At 44.2% G+C, this 22,563-nt stretch overlaps 1 protein-coding gene across 1 annotated transcript in view; it reads right to left on the minus strand.

The window, feature by feature from the left end:
• Nucleotides 1-22,563, minus strand: part of TENM4 (teneurin transmembrane protein 4) — a 511,167-nt gene that overhangs the window by 425,489 nt on the left and 63,115 nt on the right. Inside the window, exon 2 of the mRNA XM_004683244.2 lies at nucleotides 16,443-16,540. The gene's annotated coding sequence lies outside the window, so the exon portion shown is untranslated. The remainder of the gene's footprint in view (nucleotides 1-16,442; nucleotides 16,541-22,563) is intronic.

Raw genomic sequence — 22,563 nt, forward strand, 5'->3', positions numbered from 1 at the left:
AGAGAGAGAGACAGAGAGAGAGAGACAGAGACAAAGAAAAGGGGGCACTTCAAATTTCACGAAATCCATTTTAATCACCCTCTGCAATCCATAACGCTCTGTAATTACTAGGCTCTTATGCTCAAGTACAAAAAAATTCACCAAGAAAGCAACATTAAGCTTGCAAGCGGAAACATGAAAATTCATGAAATGCACAATTAAGGATCCAATGACAGTGTTAACTCTCCCCTTTGCCAGACCAGGCACAAGGGATTTCCAACACAATGGGCAAATCAAGCCTCCAAGGCATCTGTTACCCTGGGAACCCTGACCCCCTCCTCACTGGATCCCCATTTGTATTGCCAACAGTGGTCCTGAGGCGCCCTTTGGGAGATAGCCCTTGGGAAGGAAGAAGACAGTTCTAGCCATAGAGGGGGAGGGTCAGAGTCCCACATGAGAAATGAGCCCAGTGATCACTGGCCTCCAACAATCCCCCAAATTGTTCACACCTTGAAGTTCTTCCTCATGAGTCAAGGGGCATAAAGAGGAACAGGGATATGGTCACCTCCTGTTTAACTCCAGTACTTAACTCCTTCATTCTAAGCTTTAACTCCCTTAATTCAGGGCCACCTTGCTTCTCTTGTGCAGAACCCTGACTCTACCTCCACTTTAATCCTTTAGGCAACTCTGAGACACTTTGTAAAAGGTTCCCAGTCCAGTCTCCCGAAATCGGAATTGAAAACATCCCCTCATCTTTCTGTGTCTCCCGAATTCAGCAGGAGGAGGCTGATCTTAACTATGTCACATTGGAAAAAAACAAAAACAAAAACAACCAAACCTCAGTGAAAGAGCAGGAAATTAACCAAAGGCTCACTGGTTACTTCTGCCTCTGGTGCCTGCAGGGCAGGAGGCAGGAGGAGGAAGAGATTAGGAGGGATTTATTCCTTTCTTGTGCAAATTCTCACAGAGAATATGATTTAAGTTAGGGGGAAAAAATGAAATCAACTTTAAATGTCACTTCTGTTCAAATTCCTTCTGTAGTTCCTTATACATGACAACACAGAAACCTGGTATTTACAAACTTTTCCAACCAGGTCTTTCTGCAAGACCAGCTTCATGGATGCATGATCTGTGTTAGTCACAGACTCCTGTGCTCTAGAAGGTCTCTGCTTGGTTCAACGCTCTGTTGTGGACATCTCAAAATTCTTAATAATGTTTTAATAATGGGGCCCTGTTTTTCTGGTTTGCACTGAGCCCCCTAAGCTACATAACTGGTCCTGTTCATCAGTGTCCTCATGCAGAGAAACATGGTCCGATTCACCAGAACAATCCAAGCTATGACCACGTGGTCACTAGTGAGAAGCAGCAATACTTAGCCTGGGGCTGTGAGGAGGAGCCAGGGAAACTTAGCAAGTGTTATTGCCCTCTTGAGCTCTTTCTACTTGAGATCAATGCAAACACATCCCTGTTGAGGGGAGCGTCAGAGCCAGTCAGGGGAGACAGACAGCCATATCTGGGTGGTGCTATGAAGTAATCAGGATAGGGGAGAAAAAGAGCTAGAGGTTGGGGGTCAGTATTTGATTTAGGATCTGGAAGGAAGGAAGTACATGCATGGATGATGGATCAGTGGGGGAATGCAGACACAGACAAGACAATGAACAAAGGATGGTCTGCCATGGTCTGCTCTGGAAGGCCTGGCAGGAGAACCTACCACCAGGAACGCCCTGCCAGGGTGGGTTTGGGAGGGAGCTAAGGAGGATCTGGAATTTAGTCAACTGTGAAACCCCTCTTTCGTCTCTTTTTCTTACCTTCAAACAACAGAAACCGTATCCTATTGACTGTACCTTAGGCATTTTCCTTCCCTTCCCACAACCATGCACGAGCTCTGCTCTTCATTTCTCCTGAATCACTGTAATCAACTTGGTCTGGTCTCTTCTGCTTATAGTACACCCTTTCCTGAACTATTATTTCTACTTTAACAGTGAATTTTCTTTACCCAGACCTCTTTCTTGAACTCTAGATCTGAAGTCCAGCTGCCTTTGTTGCGGGGTTCTGAGCATTTGAAAAAGGAGTTGGACTTCCCAACTTTCCAGCTGACTGCAGACACTGCTCCTATTTGGGTAATCCAATGCCAAGGGCACAAATCCTGGTGAATTAGGTCAGGAAACCGAGGCAAGGCTGGATGGAGAGAGCTACCAAAGGCCTTTCGATCCCAAGTTGAGGTCTGTCTTCTTTTCTATTGCCTTGCCAGGCACCTCAGAGGCCAAGCTGCCTGTCTACGATGTCCTGGTATCTTGTTCCAAGTTCTGTTCTGTCCCTGAGAATCTAGGTTTCTCTCCTCTAATCAGTTCCTGGATAGGCAGGAGAAGTAGAATCTAAGGAATACCATCCTGGAGGTCAGGATATTAACTTGACTTTTCCAGAAAATCACATTCATCAGTGCCCCAGCACCCACAGGATCTGAAGGTATTTAGAAAGTTCACATGAGCCTGAAGTACAAGACACTAAAATACAAGGCAGAATGTCAATATATTCATAAACATTGAGAAATAAAACTACCTATCCTCTTTAGTCTGACCAGAACTTTCTACATAGCAGATCAAATTATACTCAGAAGTTTGTTGGGAGAACATGGCAAATTACAAATGACATCCCTCATCTCATTCATTACATAGTGAATATGTAACATTCACTATATGTAAATCCTCAGTGATCATGCCCACTTCACAGATGAAGAAACCAAGTCTCAGAAGGCTAAGTAGACTGCCGTAGCTCACATTAACTAGATGAGCAATAGAGACACAAATTCAGCAACCAAGCCTACTTTTTAAACCATAGACAGATATCAGACAGATGATAAGACTACAGAGAGGAGTGATGAGCTTTTGTCTGAGTCAAAATGGCATTTGACATACCTGTGACACTACTCTGAAATTATTACAGCTGCACAGATAGGAAGGTTACCCTTGCAAAAGTTCTCCCCCAAAATGAGTCTTTATAATTAGGGTTTTATGGTAAATGTGCTGAGTTACTTTTCAAAGGACCTCTCTTATACATGAATAACCAACCCTGATTTACCTACCACCTCGTAAATCTGCTAGAGTCCAAACAAATTGCCAGATAAATGTCAGATTCCAATTCCAGTTGTGTGCCCGGCACAGGAGAGTCATCTGGCCTCAGTTTGCCTTAGATGTAAAACAGTGATGGTAATACAGATCCCCTCGGGCATTTTAGGATATAACAGAGGAAATTTATATCAAGTGCTTAGCATGGATTCACATCTGATGAGTACACTTTTTTTTAGGAGATCCAATTACTGTCCTGTTCAGCTACTTTGCTATCTCTATCATTATCATTACCACCTCCACCATCACCACTGTCATCATCAAAATCATCTTTATTCAGATATCTAATTTAGTCATTTATTTTGTCATGATTGTGATACTGATAATGCAGATATTTGATTTGCTGTTGGATTTGACTCACGTTTATAGTATAACCCTAACCTTAAGGTTGACTTTGGCATTGACCTTGCCCCTGACATCCTGGGCACACAGTACCCACATGGTTGTCTCTTCATCAGCTCTTCTTTTATCTCAGAGTGAGGCTCATTCTAGATGAGCTGTGAAGTAACTGGCTTTCCTTTGTTCATGAGGGTATACATCTTCTCCGCTTAATTTAAGTGAACAGGCGGCCAGTTTCAAGGTTGATTTAGTGTCCACGTGAGAGCAAAGAACGCTGTTCAGTAGAACAGGATGCCCTTTAGCTGCTGTGAGCATGACTAGACCTTGCTGAACAAGACGGAGGCAGGAGGGCTGGCAGGGGCTTGGCTCTGAGCACTGGGTAGGGTGGAGAGAGCCTTGCCTTGGTGAAGGCTCTGTTTCCGCTAAGGATTCTGGAGAAGACGCTTAAGCCAGCATTCTACCACCTCAGAGGATGTTAACATCAAGCAGTAAGTACAGCCTTTTGCATTTTATCCCTGCAGTGTAAAGGCTATCTTTCCCTGATACTGTTATAGGGCAGGGAGAGGGGGCACCACTGAACCCACAAACCTGCCTGATCCAAATAGGTTCTGCCATCTGCCACATCAAGACAAAACATATAAGACTTTAATGAAATGGAACTTTAATACAGTGAGTATACAATACAGAAGACGATGAATAGAATTTCTCAATCAAACACCAAGTTGCTCATCCCCTCGTGGGTAAAAGTCAACCCAACAGGTATTGGTCCAAAGCAAGGCCTAAAAGCCCGACACAAGCCTAAAGCACCTCTGGCAGAGACCCAGAGAAAAGGGTCAGAAATGGCCAGACAAGTCTGAGAGGAAAAGAGCAAAATCAAAATCAATATAAACACTGCCATAGTCACCTCCCTATAGGTATACACATCTGCCTTAACCAGTCCAGGGTTAAGAAACAAGCAGTTTCTTCATCACATGCTTGCTGCTCCATGTGGCTTCCTCAGGGCTCCTTCTGGCTCTCCAATCCTGCTGCCTTTTTCTTCTCTTCTCTCCTTTTTCTCTGCTCAGCTCCACCCTCCTTCTGGGTGGGGCAGGGAACCTGGACCTTCCCCTTTTCCTTGGGAAAAGGAAACCACCAGGGACCACCCTGTTACAATACCTCCAGACCAAAGGGAGTTCAAAGGGTATAGTAAGCCTGGTCCTGCCTTGTCTTAGTTTTGTGATCTTAGTTAAGTCATTTAGCCCTTCTAGGCCTTAGTCTTTTTATCTGTAAAGTGGGACTATCTCCCAAGGTTAAATGAGGGTCAAATGGGCTAACTCATAATTAGCACTTAACGAACATTAGTTTCCTTTCTCCCTTCCCTTCAGACATATCTTTGTAGGGAAAATAGATAGAAAAACACCCAGGACAGAAACTGGCTATAAAAGGAGTTGGTAAATGCAAAGGGAAGAAAACATTTTGGGGACATGTACTATGTGTCAGGCACCGTACAGGGACCTTCAAAGATGCTATATTATGCCAGTGTCAAAATGAGTCTGAGGAGAAGATATTACCTAATGCTTTTAAAAGGGCTGGTAAAATATTCAAAATATAAAACTTAGCATCCTTAGCCATTTTTAAGTGTACAGTTCAGTGGCATTAAGTACACTGACACTGTTGTGCAATCATCCTTCTACAGAGCTCTTCATTATGCAAAACTGAAACTCCACCCCAATTAAACAAAAGCTCCCACCTCCCCCCCCTCTCCCTAGCCCCTGGCGATTGCTATTCTACTTTCTCTATTAATCTGATTACTCCAGGTGCCTCATCTAAGGGGAATTATTCAGTACTTGTCATTATCATTTTGTGACTTACTTCTTTCACAGCTTCCATCCTTCATGTCCAACCATGTTGTAGCATGGGCCAGAATAACCTTCCTTTCTTAGGCTGACAAATATTCCATTGTATGTACACATGGCATCATTGCATTTTGTCTGACTCTTCATTCACCCATGGGTGGACACTGAGTGGCTTAGACATTTGACTGCTATGAATAATGCAGCTATGAACGCGTCATACAAAATATCTCTTCAAGGTCTGACTTTCAATCATTTTGATACATATTCATACATGGGGCTACTGGATAATATAGTAATTTTTAGTTTTAATTATTTTGAGGAATCATCATGCCATTTTCCATAGTGACTGGCCACTGTACCTAATCTCCTCTTAAAGATGATTTATCTGAAGTTGAGAGCAATAACTGTGAGACTACACAGTTTAGGCAGGCAGAAGCACTCAGGTGCCAATCAGGTCCAGTGTGGCCTCTTTCTACAGGATAGTGGTTCCCAAAGTCAGGGTTCCCAGGCACATAAGAATCATCTGGCGTACTTGGTAAGCAGATAGCTTCCTGGGCATCCAGGTTTAGAGAAATAGAATCACTAGGGGCAGATCCCAGAGGTCTGCATTTTCATAAAAACAAAGAAACAAAACCACAGGTATTCCTGCAGGAGTGCCAGGTTGATAACCACTACTCACTATTGCAATAATCATCATTATTGTCCTTCTTTTATCGAAATTGTCCTCCTACTTCCCCCTTACTTAGGCCAGCTGACTAACTTAGAAACAGCTAGAAAAACATTGGGAATGTACGGGTTACAAAGAAATCTCAATCCTGGGTCTGCTTTCCAGCAGCTTTGGCTTTCCAAGGGCGACACACTTAGTATTCTACTCAACAAGGCATCAGCCAGGTGCCTGCCCAGGCCTTTCTTAGGTTCCTAACACTCATTAGGCAGCTCAAGCCACTGTGTTCCTAACTAAGTGTACAAATAGGCAGGCCATTGGCATTTTAATCTCATTAGTGAATTGAAGTCCTAAGATGCAGTGGCCACAGCAGCCTCTTGAAAGTGTGGGGTGAAATTCTCCACACCCTGAGGCTGCCATCCTGTCCCTCAGCATCTCCTACCCATCTTCCTCTCAAGCTTTGTGTCCTCCCCTGGGCCTGGAGCAAAAGACTCTGGGAAACCAGAGCTTGATGACTTCCAGGGCCCTGACTACAGAAAGCTAGAAAACCAGCTCAGGTAACCAGGCCGCCTATATCCCAGAACAGATATTGAATTATCTGCCCCAGCCTGACTTGTTCAGTTGGCACTAGGCCATAGGCACTGCTTCCTGAATTCAGCTGTCTGGTCTCCTCTCCCATCAATACTCTTGATAGAAGCCAGACAAGGCTTGGGGGCCTTGGGAAAGAAGCGTCCATAGGCACAAAAGCCCTCATTGTTGGAGGATGAAGGCATGGGAGAGGCAGTGAGGGTACTTATCTTTTGTTAGTGCCAGACCGTTGAAAGGACTCCAGTGAAAAATGACCTTGCCAACTAAGTGATGGGGGGATATGCAAACTATGTAACTATGACTGCCTTCTTTCCTGAGACAGAAATAACTGGGACTTTCTCTGCAAATGTTCACACACACACACACACACATTAACTCATATGCACACTTAATATTCTGCTCAAATTAAATCAAGAGGCAAATATTAATCTGTCTATCATCCATCCATCCATCCATCCATCCATCCATCCATCCATCCATCCATCCATCCATCCATCTATCTATCCATCCACCCATCCATCCAACCATCCATCTGGTTACATGTTAATTCAAACATTGCCTTAGTGCTGTGGTGAATTGTGCTGGAGGAAACATTTTGTATAACTCAATCGATGTTTTACACAACATATGTTGGGGCTGTTATGATGATTACACATTGAGGTCAAACATTACTGAATCCACAGCAGCTTCCTGTCATTTTGCGTTTTCTCAGCCAATGTACAAATGAGCCACTTAAATTTAAATAGTTATCACTGGGGGATCTGGACACGCTCTAGACAAAAGTGTGGACTCATAATGGAGAGGCTAAGCACAACCACAATAACTAACTTAATAGCCTACTGCGTGTTGGGCGTTATTCTCAGTGCTTTTCTTGTTCATCTCCACAACAGACCTGTGAGCAAGACATTAGCTTTTATCCCATTCTTCAGATGATAAAAATACCTAGAGAGTTTACTAACGAGTAGAGTCTATATGACAATAGGTGGAGCCAGGATCTAAACCCAGGAAGTACAGCAGCAGAGTCTGCACTGGCTTTTAGCTCCCCTTGTCACGGTGACTGGAGCATCTCATCCAAATACCCTCATTTTAAAGATGGGGAGGCTGTGACTTCGAGATGCCGGTGACTACCCAGGCCCATCACACAGTGAGTTCTTGAAGGAACTGGCATCCTCACTCAGCTTCGCAGCCTTCTTCTCTAGTTTCATTGCTCATTAAATAAACCAGCCCAAAGTTAAGCATCAGAATAACCCGGACTTTGGCACAAGGGAAGACAAAGGGCTCCCTACAGCTCAAGGTAAAGCAAACAATATTCCTCATCTGGCCTAGGGCAGAGCTTTCCTGTCCTGTTCTGCTCCTTCACCTAGGCTCCCTCGGGAGAAATCCCTGACATGAGGAAGATGGCCCAGGGAGTGCTGCTGGACTGAGGACTCAGGACTCCCGTTCCAGTATCTTTATTTTGGCATCAAAAACCACATTGTGGTGCAGCCCAGCTCCTCCCTGACCCATACATGGATTTCACATAGCATCTCATGCTGCATAGTGAGGAAACCATAGGAAGGAAGGCCGGTTCCTCCAGCATGGGCACTCAGTGAAGCCACAGCGCTTCTCCCCTGGCCACTGAGTGCTCCACCATGCTGACAGGTTGATGCTGAAGGCACTGTTTATGGGATCCCATGTTTGTGGGAGGGAGCAGGTGGCAGTGGAAAGACAGGAACTCTGGATTCACTGACTGTGTGGCATGGACACACTTCTTTACTACTCTGGCGCCCAGCTTCTGAATCTATAAAATGAGGATAATAACTTTCTTGTTTACAAGTGATTACATGCAAAACACTTGGCACGTTTCCAGTCTTAAAAATAAAAATAGGGCCCTCCCTGGTGGCACAGCGGGTTAAAGCACAGCACTGAGAATCTAAAGCCGCTTCCTCATGAGTTCGATTCCCGCCTGCCTCGGAGGTGACCACATGGCGTGGCAGACCTCTCCTGACCCGCCCGCTGCTCCCCTCGGCAGTGTACCTCGTAGATCTGCCTGTTCTGCTCCCCACTCTGTCTCTGGTGAATCCTCTCGCCGCCCCTGAGCCTCTGGCCTGTACCCCAGTTCTGTATACACAAATAAATAAATCTTTAAAAAAAATTTATAAAAAAAAATAAAAAAATAAAAATAATGTAAAAGTATATCAGTATCTTCCAAAGTCTTTATCATAGAAGAAGCACTTTTTATCTTTCCTAAAGAAAATCTAAAGTAAAAGTCTAGTGTCTCAGGGAGATCACAGTAGCTTCGGGTGAGATGCTGGCGGCTCAGTCCTACCTAAAATGCCTCCTTTCCTTCCACTGTGACCTTAAGGTTCCTCTTAGAAACACACTGATTAGGTGAACAGTAGTCCCTTTAAGGTGAACTTAATGTAATTTATGTACATGTTGATTTCCAGGGAGGCACACCTGAAACTTGTATAATTTTATAAAGTACTGTTAGTTCAATTAAAAAAAAAAAAACAGAGAGAGAGAGAGAAAGGAAAGAAGCGAGAAGAGAGGAAGGAAGGAAAAAAAGAAGGAAGGAAAAGAGCAAGAGTAGTCTTGTCCATCATTAATTGGGAAAATTATATTTTCAAACACCATTACTAAAATGAACCTGAGCCCTACTCTCATGGGTTTACAGCTCAGCAGAGAAACCAGATCATAGGCAGGTAATTTAGAAAGGTTATTAACAAGGGGGTTTCTACCGGAAGCACTTCAGAGGAAGTGTAGCGGTCAGGGTGGCTGGGGCTTGAGAGATGAGAGAAGGAGCGGCTTCTGACCGCAGCTGACCAGTGGGGGCAGCATCAGAGAGAGCAGGGCTTAGATCTGCGAGACTGTGGAGACGGCATCCCTACGACTTGGCGACGGACTGGACATGGGGCCGTGACAGAGGACACGAGTGAGATCAACGCATAGGTTTCTGGCCTATAAACCAGGTACAAGGCTGAAAGAGTCTAACAGCTCCATTATCGGAACAACATCAGATCCAGTGTGCCCCCTGCTTCCACCATTCACTCAACTGTTCACCCTTCTCCAGGGACACCAAGGGGGACTGAGAGCACCCATACCCTGTGAAAAGCTTTAAGGTCGGAAGAATGCTACACAGCTCCAAAAACATCTGTAGGCAGAAGCAATTTTGGAAAGCACAGCGACTGCTTGCAGTAAATTAATAATAGATGTGCTGGATTCCCTCAGAAATATTTACCCAGCCGGAGTGGTTGAGCACTCATAACCGGGGATGTGGCATAGCCTTACCTCACACAGCCCTGATGACTGAAAATGAAGAAACATCAGCTGGGCATTTGTGAGGCCTGTGGGGGAAACGCCTGTGCAGAATGTGGGGATCACAGTCTCCTGGGAAACTGGGAATGGGAATTTGGACAAATGGCCTGGGAGGTAATGGGTCAAGAAGCCAACCAATGAGAGTCATATGGCTATGAGGTGCCTACCACATGCCTGAAGGCAGGCCTAGAGTAGTCCTTTCTCCAGGTGCTGTAGCTACGCACCATCTTGGGGCCCATTTTAGACATAAAGGTGCTCAGAATTGTTATAGCAGCCTGTCCAGGAGCTCACAATGGAGCTGGGGTTCAAGCCCAGGGTGTCTGGTTCTGTGCATGAGACCTCCAAACACTCTACTGCCTTGTGTTGCCCTTTTAAAAAGTAGTCAAGAAGGCTGGGCTCTCTCTGGTGGTCAACAGGTTATAGCACCACATTATGAAATTCTCCACAGCCACTACAACACTAGTTCGATCGCTGCCAGGAAGCTGACCCACATGGCATGGCACACTTCTCCTGACTGCCCACTGCTCCCCTCAGTAGAGTGTTTCAGTACATCTGCATGTTCTGCTCTCCATTCTATCTCTGGTGACTCCTCTCACCCACCACACCTCTGCCCTGTACCCCAGTTCTGTATGCACAAATAAATAAATCTTTAAAAAAAAAAAAGTAGTCAAGAAAGAGGGCAAGGAGGGAAATAAACTCTCCATTTACTACCAAAGACACACTTACCCTACACCACCACTACGGGGATCTTCTGCCTTGACCTTTACTGAAAACTTTAAACTCCTCACTGGTAAATGCAGTAGTCATCTCTTCACTTACAACAGCTTACCAAGCACTTGCTCGGGGCTAGAACGGTGCCAGGCTCAGAGTGGGCCTCACATAAGGGGCACACACTCTCCCTCTATTCTATCTAGGGCAGAGTCCATCTACCCTCAGCCTTCAGAGCTTCCAGCCAGCCTTCAAGCCATTCTCTATGATGGCATTTCTCAAATAAGTTCTGAAAAAAGAGGGGTCTGAGTACACCTGAAAACAAGGGGTATGGGTGCAACCATATTTGGGAACAGGCTGGTAGAACACTGTGGGACTTGTCAAAGGCTGCCGAGTGCTGGTGGCAGTGAGCTGTACCAGGAATGCTGAGTGAACAGTACTTCTCAGATCACTCAACAAGGAAATCCCCCTTTTTTAAAGATGTATATATTTATGCATACAAGAAATGGGGTATAGTCCAGAGGTGCGGTGTGTGTGTGTGAGAGAGAGAGGATTCACCACAGACAGAGTGGAGAGCAGATCTACTAAAATACACTGCTGATGGGAGCAGCAGGTGAGACAGAAGTCTGCTGTACCATGTGGGTCACTCCCTGGCTGGGGATCGAACTTATGCTGTAGTGGTTACCGCTAGCTTCACAGTGCTTTGCTTTAACCGGCTGCACCACCAGGTAGGGTCCTCCTTTTTATTCTAAAAATATTTTGTAGGGCTCAAGCATCCTAGAGATAGTTTGGGGCATTATGCCCTTGAATATTAACTGCTGTATCAAATTTGTGTTGAGTGTGACCTGTCTGTCCACCACAAGGCAGCGAGGCCGGAACTCTGACCCATCTCTCTAGCTCCAGCCTTCAGCCTTGCTTAGATCAGAAGATTCTCTTCTTGATTTCTTTGAAGATGACACAAGTGAGTGCCATAAACAAAAGCCTGGAACTGCATCAACATTAATGGCTGCATCCGCCTGCATTTCTATTCTGCCTCAAGACAACTGGCATTGCTCATTTATGTGAATTTCAGGGGATGTTTTCCTCTTCACCCCTAATGCTGTGTATCGGGGTACCCAGACCCTTCACCATCTGGTCCTGTCACCTCCTCTGGATCCTGCTCTAACACTCCTCACGCATCCTCCCTATTATAACTCTAAGAACCACAGGAGGTTTCCAGAACGTAGCACAGCTTTTCTCAAGTGAGGTTCCCATCGGCTGGCCAGTCCTCAGCAATTTTGGATGCACAGTTTCTCTTTCTTTAACTCTTAGCTTCTGTGAAAACTTCTCTGAGACCCCTCCTAGACCCTCCAGGAGTGCACCAGACTGTTAGATCCTAAACTGTAAGAGCTCCCTTGTATGGATCAGGGGTGGGGGCTGGGGTGTTTGAGTTTGGAGTGAAGCTTCCCCAGATATTGGGGGCCCTAATGAAAAGAGATGAAAAGTCACTGACCTTATCTAAGTCTCCTGGCGCAGCTGGTCCCTGGTCCTGCGGGAAGTTCAGACTACGCTTCTTAAAATCCATACAGTATTTTCTTCCTCTCTGAAGTTCTGTCTGGTGAGATCTCTCTGAGCCTGGCAGACCCTGGCCCCCTGGACTCACAATTTTGTAACGAAATAAAAGCACTAAGCAGAACGGAACATACTTTGTTGGATCGTATTCTCCCAATGTATTTTGGTCAGTTTTCTAACTTGCACAACTATAAACTAGTTTTGGCATGACAGTCGTTTTGCACCAATAAAAACACGATGGAGTGTAATGGTGTTTCCGGAGCTCTGAGGGAAAGCAGATCAGGGCAGAAGGGGCAGGAAGGAGGAGGGAGTGGATTTTGGGAGCTGGAGCCAGGCCCCTGCAGAGGTGGCTGGGTCTCTGACTACTGTCTGTGGGTGGGAAAACAATCACTGCCCTTGGACCAAAAGCAGAGGGCTGCCTCCCTGGGACTAAGGGGCCAGACAGAGCCCACTAATCTGAATGCCACCCCACTGACCAGCAGCAGAAGAGAAAAGCAGAGTCAGCAGGAGGCTGGAGTCCTCTTCACATCTGTTTTCTTCTTAGCTCCTAGAGCGGCCCCTTCCCCCTCAGATTCCTCATCTTAAAATGGGAGTGTTAGATTCAATCAGTAACCCTCAATTTTTTATTGTGATTCACAGGAAAAAATACACAACATTTCAACTCAACATAGACACACATATGGAGTCATGTAACTTTAAATTTCTTAGTTTCTATTCATTTATATATCAGTTTATAAATGCATTCTGTAAATTTATATTGAAGCCTGGCATATGTACAGTAATGCATACATGTCATAAGTGAGGAGCTTGATACCTTCTCACAAATTGAAAACACACAGGCAACCAAGCCCTCAGGAAAAAAAAAGGCTTACCAGTACCGGAAAACCTTCCCATCCCATTCACCAACCTCTCCCCTAGACTAACACTATCCCGACTTCTAACTCAGAAGGCTGCTTTTGTCTGTGGAACTGCTGGGATGACTATGCTCAGGTTTAAGTGATATTGCCATACACTTTTCCAAAGTTATTACACCAACTTGCACTTCACTGATAGGTGAGCATTCCAATTGCTCACATCATTGCCAACTCCAGGTATTATCTCCTTTCCATTTTAGCCACTCCTGTAGGTGTATAGTGATTTTTCATTGTGGGTTTAAATTGCAATTCCTTGATGACTAAAAATGTTTTTAGTATGCTTGCTGGTCATTTGGATATCCTTATTTGTGAAGGATCTGAGTCTTTTGCTCTTTGTTCTGTTAGGTTGTTTGTCTCTTCCTTACTATTTGTAGATGTTTGCTTTCTCCCCCCCGCCCCCACTACATACACTTTGAATATGAAACTGGTGCTGATTATATACAATGCAAATATCTTCACCCACTTTATGGGTTATTGGGTTACTCTATTTCACTTTAATGCATGATAATCCTGAATCACCAAATTAATTTCATAGCCCACTCACAGGTCATAACCCACAATTTGAAAAACACTCTAACACTTTGAGTATGCAATCTTCCCTGGGCCTTGATACTCAATAAAGGGGGGCCCTCTGGCCAGGGGCATCCACAGTAGTGTAAGCCTGGAACAGTTTTCATTTTATCTAGGGCTGTCTGGAGAACAAAGACCATGATATGAAGTAGATTTAAAATCCTTGTGCCACACCTTAAATGACAATTCAATTTCTAGTACTCCTACATTTAAGATCCAGAAGCCCTGTTGTCAAGACTGAGGGAGGAGACTCAGAAGGATGTTCAAAGTATGGGAACAACTCTGGAATTAGTTTTGTCAGTGGTGCTTCCCATCCACCCAGATACCTGGGCATCTAGGATCTCTTTGGAACTTCCTGTTAACTAGCAGGTCAAGATGACTGTCCATAAGCCCTGGCAGAGGCCTGTAAGCACAGGAGAGGGCACTCACATTAACTAGATGCCTGCTCAGTGTGGAGGTGATGTCAACTGCTCAGAGTAACTTTGTCCAGATTTTAAGCTCCATAAAATTAGAGATTACGTCAAAAATGTTGCTACGTTCACAGAATAAATCACAAAGGGAGGCTGACCATGGCCTGTGTTTTCATGTTATACTTCTAAGCAGCCAAGACACTGGGTAAGAAGGAACAACCACATCCAACTGGCCCAAGGACAGTCATTTTCTCTCACTCACACATAGCATACAAGTGTATACACAGACAAGTAGTTACATGTATACATACATGATGTTTTACTTCTACTCAGAAATCGATGAGTTGGATTCTACTGGTTCATTGTATACTCAGCTTGTCTAAGTTTTACCCTCTCTTCTGATTTTCAAAGTATAAATAATATAAATATATATGTGTAGGGTGCTCTATGTTTTATAAATCACTTTACTCAGCCTCTCATATGATTCTCACAACTAGTCCTGAGAACATTTGTAATTATTTGATGCCTCTAAGGATCCCTGGGCAGAATGAGGGTTTAAGGACCCTCCAACTGGGGACATCTGTTCTTACATCCAGGACTGAGGATATTGGATGGGCAGAATTTGTGCAGCGCTTCAGATTCACCTGAAAATTTCCCTTTGGGATGTATGTTTCTATAGCAACCAATCTTCCCTTGTCTGACTCTGAGAAGAGTTTTAACTTCATGAACTTTCCAGAGTTGGGCTGGTGATTGTACAAGAGTTTATGATATGGATACTTCTCTCCTACAAAGCAGAACCACATCTTCTCTCTTTCTTTTTTCTTTTTAGAGTCTTTACCACCTTTTGTCTTCTCCAGGGACAATTAAGGCGATGCATCACACTTTAACACTCTCAGGGACAACCACTGATAGAATTCTTTTTACATGTCAGGCACCAACTCCACCATATACACATCCCAGTCCATCTTACACAAATCCTTTGCCGCATATAGTAACATCTCTTCTTCAAACACAAGGGACAAAATGGCTTAGAGAGAAGTGACAGCCGACAGCTACACAGTCAACAAGTGACAGAACTAGGATTGGACCCAGGCCCCAATGATCTGAAGTCCTGACCCACTCCAGTGCCTGAGACACTAGGAAGCAGCAACTTTTTTGCTCTGAGTAAAATAGAGATGTGTTGGGGACCGAGGCCGGCATCTGGCGTCTGTCAGCAGTCATAAAAAGGTGAAATGGAGTCCGGATAGAGAAAAACATCCGGGTTGTAAAAGGCATGTGGGAAGAACTCCCTGCCCCCACCTTTTCCTTCTCCTCTTTCTTTTCTCACCCACTTATTATCAAAACACTGCTCCATTCTCGCCCATTTTTGTCCCTCGCAAGAACCATGTTATCAAACACTGCTACATGTCTAGTGTCCATTGGCTTTCTCCCTTCCCGACTTCTGCATCCCCCACCTCTTGTATTTTATATAAACCAGATAAAAACAAAATAAACTCTCTCTCTCTCTTTGTTCTGCTACACACGTGTGACTGTTTCTTTTGTTCGCCGGACCTGGGGCCCGACTCCCCGGCCTTGCAGGTCAAGGCCCCCCGCAGAGATGTGAGTTGCATTCAAAGGACAATCTTAGCTTTCCCTCCTTGGTTACAATGAGCTCAGAGAGATGAAAATCTGCTGAGAGATAAGATTTCTAAGAGTACAGCAAGAACAGAACCCAAACTGGAGCCTAGCCTCACACCTTGGGTTAATCATTCTCTGGTTCTCATGGATCTCCTAAGACAAAGGACATGAGGAGGGAAAGCCCTGTCTATGTTCCTTACTGGTGTAGCTTTTTAAGAAGACATCCACTTTATTGGAAAGAAGTGACAAGGTTAGAAACTGCTATTAAAACCAAAAGATGAGGCATTATTAGAAAAACAAAGCACAAGAAATGATCTCAAGGAGGGCTATGTCTTCATCTACTACCATTTCTAGGACTGTGTAGGAAAGAAGAAAGAGACTTGGCAAGATGCCACAAAGAATAGATTTCAAATCTAGATTATGGAGATACCAAATTCCTCATGAGTCTCTAGAGGTTTCTAAGCACAAGCCAATTATCAATCCTTATTTCTATTTCTGTAACAGTCTTTTTTCTTTCTACCTATCTATCTACCTGTCTGTCTGACTGTCTGTCTGTCTATCTACTTACCTACCGGTCCTCTCTCTATCCAGTGGTCCATTGCCTCTAACACCCTTTCATCTCTAATTCCATAAGCCTTTGAAATGTACTAAAAATCTTACAGGAAAGTCTAAGAATTTTCCTGTGCGGCCTGCTTATTGTTCTTAAGGCAAAAAATTATATAATAAATGGATATAACGTCTACTTATTAACACATACTTAAGAGATGGAGGGGGAAAAGCACCCATAACATCATCTTAATGCATGAATATGCTTTGAAGTGTAAAAAATAAAAAAATCAACTCACTTTTTCTTTAAGTCTTCTTAAATAGGTCTAAGAATAGTCCTTCAAATAATCCTTGAAGTATGCAATTTTAATTTGGACACATGGTAATTTCAGTCTACCTGTTGAAAGAGACAAAGAGAGAAATCAGTCTTTTTTGATGAGGATGCTGTTCTGACAAGAAGATCCAGGCAGCCTGGGAGGGGTTGGGGAGAGTGGGCAGCAGCACAGCACGGTTTGGCCCCAGGCCAAAGACTGGTTTTTGAACACTCAGAAGAAAGGCAAGTAAGGCAGTGATCACAGAGCGTGGCACATAGCAAACGCTTAATAAATATTCAATGAATGGATGAGTAAAAGGACAGATAAATAAATGAAGGATATTTATTATTAACCTTTGATGCAGCGAGTTACCAGATAAGCTCATCTCTGATTCTTCAGAAGAAACAGAATTTCTAGGCACTGGGTACCTTGTGGGAAATAGTAGAAAGAATGGCCAGTGGTGGAGTGAGAGAGTGAAGGCTCTGGAGCCAGTCCTCTCTCTGTCCAAACCCTGGCTTTGAAACTTACAGCTGCACGATCTTTGGTTAGCACATTTATTTATGCTTACTATTATTCTTAAATTGGATCCATAGCCCATTTGTTCATTTTCAACCCTTTCCCCCATGCAAACATTTAAGGTCATAAATTTCCCTTAAGTGCTGTCTTGGCTTTCTTCCACCACTTTGATACTTAACATTTCTGTTATTCATTTATAAGTATTTTATAATTTCTACAGCCACTTCTTCTTTAACCCATGAGTTAGTTAAAAGTGTTTTTGTAAATCTTTCTCAATATGTGGCTTTTTAAAAGTTTTTTTTTTTTTGTTATTGATGTTTAGCTGCATTGTATACTGTTTTAAGAAAAGGTGGTCTGTAGGATACAGATTCCTTGAAATTTACTGAGACACAGTCTATAGCCCAGAATGTAGTCAATTGTGAATGTTCCAGGTATGCTTAGTAAAAATGTGTATTCTCTGTGTTGGTTGTAAGTCTTGGGCTAGTTCTTTTGTAACCTTTCTGCACCTTATTTCCTTATCTATAAATGGATGCATGAGCAACACACCTAAGATCACTCCCACCACTTAAAATGACACTTCCTGACAGAGTTTATAAGACTATAAGACAAAGAGATACTAATAATAACATCCTTGACTTATAAAGCATAGGAAAGTTTCTAAAGGATGATCACATCTGTCATTGGGTTCCTTACTTCCCACAAAACTGCAGGTAGAGGTGAGGATCCACATAGTTAACCAGGTGGTATGTTAGTGGCTCAGTCCTCCAAGCCTGGACCCCAGGATCCCTTCATGACTATTCCTCCCCCCACCCCACACTCCTGTACCTGCATAGTTGTAATTTACTTGCTGTCTCTCCAATCCATCCTCTTTGTCACCCTGAGTGCCTAAATGATTTCTTACCTGTTTCATTCCAACTAATGAAATTCTTACTGTTTTAAAAATACAATTCCAAGAGGAAAATCCAGACAAGATCTTTTTGGCAGGTGTGCTTCCCAAATGAGGTTGGAGATGAGTGTTGGGTGATGGGTGTCAGGATATATCAGAATCTGAGGGCAAGAATGATGTTTTTGTCTATATAATGGAGGCATGGGTTAAGAGAGGCAGAGAAACACTGTGCTAATTGAGTTCAAATAGTCCTCATCTAACAAAGCCCTTCCCATGACCTTGTCTCCCCTCCCAACCAAGTTCATTTTCCTTCTCAGAGGGAATTCCTGAAACAGCCGTCTAGACCGCCACTTCCTCTTCTCCCACATCTCCCACAAATCACTGAACTGTGCTTCCACCCCCAGAATGTTCTTTTTAAGATCATAATGATGTTGTCACTGCGAATTCCAGAGACTTCTCCATCTGCAGTGGCTGCTCTGGGTCACCCGCCAGCTGGATCACCCCCTCCTATGGAACAGTTCCTGTCTTAGCATCTACAACGCCAAGCTCTTCTGATTTTTCTCCTTTCCTTCAACCTCATCTGTCTTGTTTATTGATTCTTTTTATTCTGTGTATTCGTAACTTCTCCGGTTTGACCTGGCCTTTTGATCAGGATTGTTTCAACAAAATAAGCTCCCACTGTTAAGCATATTAAACATTTGACAATCACTGTGCTACCAGTTTCTTCCTTTCACTTCATCTTCACAACCACCACCTGAGGCAGGTAATATTCCAATTTATAAGTGAGAAAATATGCCAAGAAACAATTTTTAATTTCTCACAATCACTGTTACTATGTGGCAGAGCTGGGATTCTAACCTCAATCTGTCTAATTTTAAACCTGTGCCACATTTACTCATCCTCCTTCCCAGTACCCTGAGCTCTCTGACTTGCTCTTCTTCTGCAACGTGTGCATTTCACGCTTCCATTTTGCTTCCCTCTGAAGGGCAAATCTTTATCCCACTGTTGAGAAAATTCTATGCGTTATCAAGGCCTGGCTCCAAAGTCCCTCTTTCCATAAAGCTACCCATCGTCACATCAAGCATCATTGCTCTCCTTGCCGAGACTGTCAGTGAAACCACACACCCGCATATCTGCCTGACTATGCAGCCAGCTCTCCACCCAAGAATCATCAAAACATGGCAGAAGGCGACCGCTTGTTCTAAATCCCTGCATATGCTCACTGTTTGAAGAGAATATATGATACTTTTGTCAAAATTGAAAGCAATTTGCTGGAAATCATTGTGTGTGGGGAAGGAATGTGCAGTGTTAGGCACTGGTAATGCAAAGAGGCCAGGGAGGGCCACCCGCATGACTGAGTCAGGGCAGTTTCCTAGGTTACCTAGCCGTGTCTGTTTAATTTCCATTACTCGTGTTTCTACTCACTCTCTATCCACATTTCTAGATCTTATTTCTAAGTCAAACCTGTCTCAAATACCCCTTCATCCTTGAAGCCTTCCCTGATTCACCTCACATAGTTGAACCTGGACCCCCCCCCCATTATGTACCTGTGATCTGATGACCCTTGTCATTTTTATCATCTATGGCAATTATTGCAGCTCAAGACACATCCAAGGGGGTAAATCTTATACTGTCAAAACACTAGCAAGGATATAAAACAATAGTACTTCAAAAAAAAAAAAAAAAGGTTCACCATTTCTTTTCCTCTACCTCCCCTTCTGGGGTGCCAGAAGTAGCTCCCACCTCATCTTCATGATGTTTTCGAATGCAGCCCAGTTCCTGGCACACTGATGTCCATGAGTGACTGAGCAGGGATGATGATGGCCTGACCAGGAAAGGCCATCCAAAGACCACTTGAACATTAAGCACCTGGCAGTGTGGTATATACATAGTAGGTGCTAAATAAATATAAAAATCCTTTCACTTCTCTCCACCCCACTGGGACCAGGTACCCACTGAACCTGATGTTTCCTGTGTTTGATGGTTCATAAACATGTCAGGTGTTGACTTGTGACATTCTTCACGATGAGCTAGGGACAAAAGGCCCACATTTGGACAATTTCTATCTTCCATAATCAGGAAATGAGAGTTAGAGCTTGGAAGATTAACAGGACCTTTGGATCATCCACAACCACCTGCCTTTGCAGAGAAGGCCTGGAGAGTGTGAATGGCCCATCCAAGTCACAAGGCAAGGAGGGTGTTACAGACACATTTTCCCAGTCCCCTCCTAGACTTGCGAATGAAGCCTCTAGGAAACTGAGTGCTCTCTGAATGGCTAAAAATAAACTCCCAGAAACTTCATCTAGATCTATCACGGCTGCAATTTACAGTGTCTAGAACTTTGGCATGGTGTAATTAGCAGATGGATTACAATAATTTCTTTTTGGTTTAAAAGCTTGAATGAACACGACCTTCCTGTAGAATGGGAAAACAAGAGGCTGGGAGCCAGCTACATGCTTCTGGCCCCTTCCAATGCCACACTTGTCCTGCTGGCTGGTATCCATCTGCTGCTCTCTGGCGGATGTGCCACAGAAGGGATGCAGTTCCAAGCACTCCACTTCCTGGGAAGTATGACTTCTGGGGTAGAACTCCCCGGGGGGGGGAGGTTCCCATGTTCATCCTTCCTTCCAGTGATCAGGAAGATGTCTAAAATCACTTTTCCAATGAGCAGGGAAACCAAAGATGGGGAGAAATCTGTGGCTAGTATCCAGGACCACAAAGAAAAACACAGCTGGGCTCGGTCAGGGAGGGCCTGGATTGTGTCTTGGTACATGTGGTCCAATGTTGATAAATAATAACCACCTTACACAATTATAATGGAGGTTAAATGGGAAAAAAAAAAAAGTAGAAGAAGATGGGCAAGACATTCCATGACATTTGGCTTCACCCATGTCTCCAACAAGGAAAACAAAAGCCAAAATTTGGCCCTCCCTGGTGGCACAGCAGGTTAAAGCACAGCACTACGAAGCTAAGGCCACTTCAGCACAAGTTCGATCCCGGGTCCGGGAGGTGACCCACGTGGCATGGCAGACCTCTCCTGACCCGTCTGTTGCTCCCCTCCGCAGTTTATTTCAGTTAATCTCCTGTTCTGCTCCCTACTCTTTCTCCGGTGAATCCTCTCACTGGCCCTGCACCTCTAGCCTGTACCCCAGTTCTGTAGGCATAAATAAATAAATCTTTTTTTTTTAAAGCCAAAATAGCAAATGGGATGACACAGAACAAGAAAAGACCTCAAAAAGATTCTGCATAGAGAGAATAACTATCATTAATACAAAAAGACACTCTACTGAGGTTCAGGAAATAGTTGCACATCTTATGTCTGACAATGGGTTGAGACCAAGAAACCACCACAACTAGAAAGCAGTGCAATTAAAAAAGGGGCAAAGCTGGCTCTCCCTGGTGGCGCAGCGGGTTAAAGCACAGCACTGAGAATCTAAAGCCGCTTCCACATGAGTTCAATTCCCGCCTGCCCCGGAGGTGACCACATGGTGCGGCAGACCTCTCCTGACCTGCCCGCTGCTCCCCTCAGCAGTGTACTTCGTTGATCTGCCTGTTCTGCTCCCCACTCTGTCTCTGGTGAAGCTTCTCGCCACCCCTGAGCCTCTGGCCTGTACCCCAGTTCTGTATGCACAAATAAATAAATCTTTAAAAAAAAAAAAGGGGGGCAAAGGAGCTAAATAGACATTTCTCCAAAGTAGATATACATGTGGCCAACAGAACGTGAATAAATGCTCATTATCACTTATCCCAGGGAAATGCAAATCAGAGCCACCATAAAATACCACCTCACCCTGTGAGAAGGGCCCATGTGAGAAAGTGCTGGTGAGGGTGTGGGAAGAAACAAACTCTTGGACAAGTCAGTGGGGATGTAGACTGTCCAGGCTTATGGAGGTTTCTTGGAATATTAAACATAGATCTACCACATGATCCAGCAATTGCTCTTCAAGGTAACTGAAGAATGCAAAAACACTAATTTGAAGGATACATGCATGCTGATGTTCATGGCAGCCCTACTTACAACAGCCAAAACATGGAGACAAAGTAAATGCCCAAAACAGATGTGTGGATTAAGATGTGGTGTAAGCCCTCCCTGATGGTGCCACGGGTTAGGACACAGCACTGCAAGTCAGCCACAGCCACTTTAGTGCACGTTCAATCCCCAGCCCCAGAGGTGACCCACGTGGTGCAGCTGACCTCTGCTGACCTGCCTGCTGCTCCCCTCAGCAGTGTACTTCCTCAATCTGCCTGTTCTGCTCCCCGCTCTGTCTCTGGTGAATCCTCTCACCGCCCCTGAGCCTCTGGCCTGTACCCCAGTTCTGTATGCATAAGTAAATCTTTACGCACACACACATGAAATACTACTTAGCTACAAAGAAATGGTAAGATGAACTCTTGCCTTTTCTGACAAAATGGATGAAACCAAAGAGGATTATGTTAAGCAAAATAAGTCAGAAAGAGAAAGACAAAGATCATTTCACTTTTATGTGGATTATAGAAACTAAACAAAAGAACAAATACACCAAATAAAAATGAATTCTAGAATTCTGACAGTCGAGTTGAGACTACAAGAGGGAGTTGGTGGTGGGGAGAAAGGAAAGACGAGAGTCCTGTGGACTATGGTGGAGGATAATGGGTGCTTTGGCAGCAGATGTGGAGTGAGAACACACACCTGCAGAGGTGTGAGTCTGTACTGTCTGTACTGCA

This window comes from Condylura cristata, unplaced genomic scaffold, assembly GCF_000260355.1.
Source record: "Condylura cristata isolate star-nosed mole 26May11 unplaced genomic scaffold, ConCri1.0 scaffold00015, whole genome shotgun sequence".
Classification (NCBI taxonomy): Eukaryota; Metazoa; Chordata; class Mammalia; order Eulipotyphla; family Talpidae; genus Condylura; species Condylura cristata.